The following is a 7,909-nucleotide window of genomic DNA, read 5'->3' as shown; positions in this document are numbered from 1 at the left end:
CTAGATTACTATGTTTGCCTGGCGGACTATCAAAGCCACAAACAGTCATGGCTGTGTGGGGGAAAAACCGACTTCTTCTGTAAGTCATAAGGATGTGAACATACAGGGGCTACCTGATGGAACCCAAACTCTGCCGGTTCTCAGACCATTGCCCCTTGCTGAAGTAACAGGTACTGAGGTATCTCTCCACCCATTCACTCCTCTCTTCTCCTCTCAGTGCCCACACCGGGACCCACCAAGTCCTCTTACCAGCTAACCCAAAGCTCAAACCAGCTGAGGAGAGCACTCAGACCCCTATCCAAGATGTAATGAAAATGGCCTTTAAAGTTGCTTTGTCATCACTGAAAACAGGTTACTAAAAATTTAAAGTCCCTCACAGGCTTTTTGGGATACTCACTCCAGTCTTCCCCTCTGCTCTATCTGTTCTACTACTCAAGTTTTTGTTGCTAGGAAAATCCCAAACCCCTTTCCCATTATTCTTTTACATCTCTCCTTCCTCATTCTCAGATCCACGGAGCTGCTCTCAGCACCGCCTTCCCTGTCCTCCCCCTCTGTACCAGGCTCACAGAAAAGTCTTAACTGACCTTCTCCAGAAGTCCTCACCATGGCTGACTTTAGGACTTTCAGCAAAAGAGTCCCTATAAAAGAGTTCAGTATAGATAAACTTCCTCTTTTCATGTTGCCCTGTTTTACTTGGCCACTGGCTGGAAAAATCAGCACTCCTAAGCTAGACACCCCCTTACTAGTTTTTCACAAAATATGTGAACAGGGCCTCTGGCCTTGAGCTGAGGCTTCACAGAGATGGCTACATTTCTAAGATAAAAAAGTTATCAACTGGGCTCCATGGTAACAGCTGGCAAGGAAAAAAGAAAAAGTTCTCCTCTTCCCAGGTGTCCTTGAAAAGTTAACTTGCCCAGAACAGAGAAAAAACAGAAACAAAAACTGCTTTTTGTGAACTTCTGCAGACTGGAAACTTCTGAGCCCCTTCCCTTACATGTTGAGTACAAAATTCTAAAACTACCTAAACTTGGGATTCAAGGGATTAATTGATTACAACAGAAGCAATGCCCTCTGAATCCAGTTGCAACCAAATAGAACTGTTTCCCTATCTTCAGTGCTATCTTAGGTGCCTTGCCTTGTCCGTCCCTACAACAGTATAATTCTATATACTTAAACATTATTTATGTTTTCATAAAATGGTCAACAGATGTGATTAATTATGTAATGGTGCAGATGTTTCCTAGAGTGCTCTATCATGACGCAGGTTCATTTAAAGATCAAATAAGGGGACATACAACCCGGTTCCGCCGGGAACCTGTATCCCTCACTCTAGCCATCTTATTAGGAATGGGAATTGCTGCAGGGGGTGGGCACAAGAACCACTGTCCTGGTCCATGGGACACAACAAATGACCCAATTATAAACAGCAATGGACCAAAACTTAAAGATATTAGAAACCTCCATCACAGCTTTGCAGGAATCTTTAACCTCTCTCTCTGAAGTTGTTTTACAGAACAGGCGAGGGTTGAACCTCCTCTTCATGAGAGAAGAGGGCCTTTATGCTGCATTAAGGAAAAAATGTTGTTTTTATGCCAACCATACTGGAGTTATAAAAAAATCTATGAGTAAATTAAAAAAACGCCTTAAAGAGCGTCAATGAGAAAGAGAGACCCAAAAAGGGTGATATAAATCTTGGTTCACACAGTCCCCCTGGTTAACTACACTTTTATCAGCCCTGGCAGGTCCTTTAATAATTCTTATATTGTTGCTAACTCTAGGACCCTGTTTGGTCAACCATGTACTTTCCTTTCTCCAATCCCAAATCGGATAAATCAAACTTATGGTAATCAGACAACAATATACCCCACTAACAGACATAAAATGTGACACCCCCCAATGATCACTTTTATGATTAAAAGTAGCCAGAAGAAGAAGTGGAGAATGAAAGGTTAATAAAATAGGTACTTATCACTCCGTTTTTCTATATGCTTAACAAAACACTGTTGAAATCTTAATAACTGTTTGCTAATCTTGTTCCCATAATGTGCTGTCCCCAACTGTGAACTGTTTGCTAATCTTGTTCCCAGAATGAGTTGTCCCCAACTTCCAAACTACAAAATGTAACTTCTCTCCCTGCCCTCTCCAGGGAAAGTATATAAGCTCTGCTTAAGCTGTTCTCAGGGCTCTATCTCTCTTTGCTATAGAGAGCTCTGGGCCCCAGCATGCTGGTCTCCAAATAAACCCACCCTTCTGCTGTTGCATAAGAAAGTCTCTTGTGGTCTCTTCCTCCGATGTTTCGCCCAACCCTAACAATAGTAAATGCTGAAATTGGAAAATTTGAGTCCTCCAAATATGCTATTTTTCAAGATAAATTTGTCCATTTATGTTCCTTTCAATTTCATGCTAATTTCTAGAATTCTTTCTCTACAAAAAGAGTGTCAGAATTTTGATATGCATTGCATGACACTGTGGAACAGTTTTTGTGATATTGCCATCGTATTGATATTCTTTTGATTCATGAACATACAGATATTAAAATTTTATTAGTGTGGTCTTTTCTTATTCAATGATAATTTCTAGAAGTGTATCCATCTTTCCTTCCCTAATTAAATTTATCCCACCATATACTATTATTTTAGATGTTATTTTGTGAATAACAAATTTGTCTTAAATTCATTTTTCTGTATTGGTGTTGAAATACCCAGGAAAAAACAACTTTTGCATTGATCTTATGCCTTACATCCTTGCAGGATTTGATTATTAGTTCTGAGACTTTTTATGGAATTTTTGATATATGGGATCCTATTTTTTTTATTGTTTGTCGTTCAAAACATTACACAGTTCTTAATACATCATCATGAATAGAGATAATCTGATTTTGTTCATTTAGGCTTGAATGCTTTTACTATGGTTCTTTTCTGATTGATTCAGCTAGAATTTCAAGTCCAGTGATAAGTAGCAATAATAAAAGTGTATGTCTTTGTCTTACTGCTGATTATGTGGAAGGTTTTTAGCTTTTTAAAAAAACCTTTGTTTTATTTATTTATTTTTTTATATGGTGCTGAGGATTGAACCCAGTGCCTCACTCATATGAGGTGAATGCTCAACCTCTGAGCTACAACCCCAGCCCGGTTTTTAGCTTTTATGCTGTTAAATATAGACTTATATAATATTATATATGCTTCACCAGAAAAAAATTGTAAAAGCCAAAAAGAATACATAATAAATGAAGTAGAAAATATAGATCCATAGAAGCCAAAACTTTGTAAAATTTAAAGAGAAAGTGGAGGGTTACCTCAGCCTCAAAATGGACAGGAAGAGTTATAAGACACTGATATTCAACTAGAACCTATTTGTAAATGGACTATTTTAGATTAAGTTGCAGTTAGCTGGGTAAACTGAGGCTCTGTTCATTCCTGTTCCACTGCTTTTTGAACCTTCCTTCATTAAGGTACACAATTCAGCAGAAACTCAGTCTATTGTTAACCAACTGTCTCTCTGTACCAGGAAAGTTTCCTGAGTAATTCTTTAGAAATGTGAATGTACTCAAACAGTTCTTCTATGTACCTCTATATCTCATGGAAGTCTGATGGAAGATCTAACATGGGACAAAGTACAGGAGGAGTCACAATTTAGTGGAAGATAAGGCTGCCTTTTCTTTTTCTTAAGGTTGCCTTTTCTGACATAGACTTTTTTTGTTTCTTTTTAAATTAACTTCAGCCATGAATATCTGATCATTATAGATGAGATACACAATTTTATATGCTGAAGAATGTCAACCGAAAGCATACTCTCAAATGATACCCAACTCAAGATGGCATTCATGTGTGATAGCATCAGTTATAAACTGTATGGTAGTTAAGAATTTCCCTAAATAATACCTTTTCTGAATGAAAAGGAACTTTTGTACAAGGAGTTGAGAAATCTTCCATGCCACTTTGTACTTTTTGTGCAAGAGCTCTCTGGGCTTTATTTTGTGACCATTTCCTGGACCACTGTTTCATATTCAGCTTTCTCATGTCACCACAGTGACAAAAAGTCCTGTATAAACAGGAAATGGTATGATGTGATTCTTATAGTGTCCTCTCTCTAATACTAGGAGCAAATAAAAACCATATATATTCCCAACTTACTCCCTAAGGAAATATCTAAGTGCTGAGAAAGGTTGGAGTTTCTTGCTTGTTTTCTCAGGGAAGGCACCCTGATTCCAGATTTCTGCAGAAAAGAGGACTGGGAGTTTTTAAATCATTTTGCATGTATGGATTTGTGTGCAGGAGGTTTTGGATGTACCTATATGTGAGTACATGTGTAGTGATTGTGAATGTGTTTCTGTGTTTCCCCAGAAAATATGTTCCTACACGTACAGCACAATACAAGTGGCAATTTAAAAAATCCACACCTCTGTACACATCATAGAAATCAACTCACTTAATGCTCACCACAACATAATATGACGGTTTCTTTAATATCATCATTTCTTAGATGGAGATGATGCAGTGACCCCTGCAGGGTCAAGAGATCCTGTAAGAGGAAAAGGCAAATGAGAAGCCAGGCACTGGAGCCTGTGCTGAGATTCTGGGCCTCAGAACTGTATTTATCACTCAGCTGAAGGATAACTAACTAGTCACCATGCCAGGGAGTTCTAGCACATGTGTGTACCCTTGGGGGGGTTATAGTATTCAGATATCCCCAACACTCTCCATCATCATAAGGTGGCCTCAGTGTTCACATAACACTGGTGGAGATGGGTACATTTAACAGCAGACAAGGAACTATGACAAATAGTAATTCAAAATACAGTGTGGCTGTTAGCTTGGTGCACACCCACCTTGTAGAAAAATTTTTTTTTCTAGCTGGATTAAAGCACCAACATTCACCAAATGCTGAACTCTGCCATGAGTTGTCCCACAGTCAGGGGGCTAGTGTGAGCACTGGAAGCCACTGACACAACAGATATGCACATGTTGTGTAGAAAAAGAAGACAGGAAAGGAAAATATCACATTGTTAGTAGTGGTTATTATTATTATTTTTTAGAGAGAGAGAGAATTTTTTTATTATTTATTTTTTAGTTTTCAGTGAACACAACATCTTTTTTTATTGGTTGCTCAAAACATTACAATGATCTTGACATAACATATATCATACATTTGATTCAAATGGGGTATGAATTCTTATTTTTCCTACGTGTACAGATTGCAGGATCACATTGATTATACAGCACGTTTATACATACTGCCATACTAGTGTCTGTTGTATTCTGCTGCCCTTTTTATCCCCTTTCTATACCCCCTCCCTTCCCCTCCCATCATCCCTCTCTACCCCATCTACTGTAACTCATTTCTCTCTCTTTTTTCCCCTTCCCCCTCACATCCTCTTATATGTATTTTTGTATAACAATAAGGGTCTCCTTCCATCTTCCATGTAATTCCCCTTCTCCCATTCCCTCCCACCTCTCATCCCTGCTTAATGATAATCTTTTTCTCATGCTCTTCCTCCCTGCTCTGTTTTGAGTTGCCCTCCTTATATCAAAGAAGACATTCGACATTTGTTTTTTAGGGATTGGCTAACTTCACTTAGCATAATCTGCTCTAATGCCATCCATTTCCCTGCAAATGCCATGATTTCATTATTTTTTAGTGCTGAGTAATATTCCATGGCACAACATCTTTATTTTATTTTTATGTGGTGCTGAGGATTGAACCCAGCGCCCCGTGCATGCCAGGCGAGCGCACTACCACTTGAGCCACATTCCCAGCCCCAATAGTGGTTATTTTTAAATGGTAGGATTTCAGTAATGTCAAATCTTCTTTTAAGTTAGCTTTATAAAAATGATCAACTCACAAATAAATTCCATGTCAAGCAAATGCTTCTGAATTGTTCATGAGCAGCACTATCAATATAAAGACAATCGCTCTGTGTCCTCTTGTTTCCACTAAGGACTTAGTGGAGTCACTTGCAAGTGACAGCAAAGATGAGGAGGACACACTAAATGTCCAGTGGGAGAACCCACTGAAAGAAACTGAGAAAGAAACAAAGAAAGAAACTGAGAAAGCAACACTTCTGTTTCAGATGAAGACAAATGTTCATCTGAAATAGAAGTGTTACTTTCTCAATTTCTTTCTATTGCAATTAAATTAAAATATGAAAATAGGAACATGTATAGTTTATGATATATTCAGTTTCCTTGCTAGGAGAAATTCCATTGGAAAATCTGCTACCAACTGACACCTCAATCAAGACACCACTGAAAAATGACAACATCTGTACAAGCTGAATAGCAGCAAGCCCTTTCATCAACAGCATTTTTCCTCCTTGGAGAAGTTTTTTTGTTTTGTTTTTTTTTAAATTGCCAACCACAGTAGACTTGACACATACATTCCATGTAAAGACGCAGGAGATTTACTCTTTTGTTTCCTCCACTTAACCACTCTTTTCTAATATCAACAAGGGAACAGAAGGCCTGTGCACATAGGGAGCAGCATGGCATGATCCTCATTGTGATTCTTTCACTGTAATTGCAGGTAGACACAAGATAGACGAAGAAAGGCATGTACTGTGAAGTCACTTACTTGGCGATAAATCATTTAGATGATGAGATAGATGAAACTGTCTTTTTGGCTTTAGTGTGCAGAGCTACCCAGATTCCAACTTCCTTCTGTGGATGGGGATTGGGGAAGTTGTGGTAGAAATTAATTGTTCAGGTAAAGAACCATAGTCATTCTCTGTAGTCCTGGAAAAGCCTGTGTTCCCTTTAGTTGGAGTGAGGGTATGTGCATGGGAGTGGGGTGTGTCTATGTGTGGATCCATGTGGTCTGATTCTGATGTTGCCTGCGACTGAAGTTTTGTGTCTTTCTTTCTGTAAGATATTTGTTCCCTTAGCTGCCAGTGTCAATGTTCTCAACCAAAAATGCTGATACTGTTGGAACGTGAATATATACAGAAGAAAATGAATCAAATTGTAAACTTTATATGTATATTGATTGTTACATGTACTTGAATGAACATGGGCAAATATCCCATCAACACCCAAGACTGTTCACAAGGCCCTAAATGGACAAAGCTGGTTCCTATTCTCTGTTGTTGGATTAGTAACATATTATCATAAATCTTACTATCAGCCTCATCCACATGGCATTTGATTGGTCATTCAGTCTTGACACTTTTCTCACTCACTTTTCTGTGAAAGGCCTTACAATTCATTCCCAGAATCCATCTTAGTATGGTGTTCTGGGTAGTGTTTAGTGTTCCTTTTGCAGTGAGTCCCTAGTATAGCTGTTCATGTGCCACACCCAGGAATGGCAGGAAAATGAGGTTGGAAGAGAATGAGGAAGAAAGTTCACTGCAATTTTCTCCATGTAGATCTCATATTTACCTTCAGATAATGCTGCCAAGACTGGGCAGTGCCATGTGCATATGAAATCTGTCTCCTATCACTTATCCTGGTCATGGTTTCTATATACTGGCCAGAAACACTGTAAACTGTACAGAGAAACAAGAGTTTTGCTGGAGGGACTGAGCATCAGGGTGAGCATGTGGCTTCCTTTTTAAGAGGCTCAGGGACAAGACATCCATTTAAGTAAGAAAGAAACCAATGCAGCCTTGGGACAGGAGAATCTCCATAATATGCCTGTTGAACATACAAGTTGAAATAGTTCTTGGTTGCTTTTGTAGGTCTTTATGTGGAAACAAGTCAAGGCAGTTATTTTTAAAACAACAACAACAACAACAACAACAACAAAAAACATAAAATGACCCAATTTTTTATGGGAGTTCACCTCTACAACATGTTTTCTGTGTCAATACATTTTATTTTAATAAACTTTGATCACACTGTGGGTGAGAATATTTCCCCCACTGAACAGCATGCCACTTGTTTAACCCAGAAACTCTGTGCTTGAGACAAGATTG

At 38.6% G+C, this 7,909-nt stretch overlaps 1 protein-coding gene across 35 annotated transcripts in view; it reads left to right on the top strand.

Annotated features, from left to right (window-relative positions):
• The window catches only part of Znf70 (zinc finger protein 70), a 92,386-nt gene that overhangs the window by 51,646 nt on the left and 32,831 nt on the right, over positions 1-7,909 (top strand). The window lies entirely within an intron of this gene.

This window comes from Ictidomys tridecemlineatus, chromosome 2 (genome assembly GCF_052094955.1).
Source record: "Ictidomys tridecemlineatus isolate mIctTri1 chromosome 2, mIctTri1.hap1, whole genome shotgun sequence".
NCBI lineage: Eukaryota > Metazoa > Chordata > Mammalia > Rodentia > Sciuridae > Ictidomys > Ictidomys tridecemlineatus.
The sequence above is the reverse complement of the archived record's forward strand: the minus strand, read 5'-3'. Positions and strand labels throughout refer to the sequence as shown.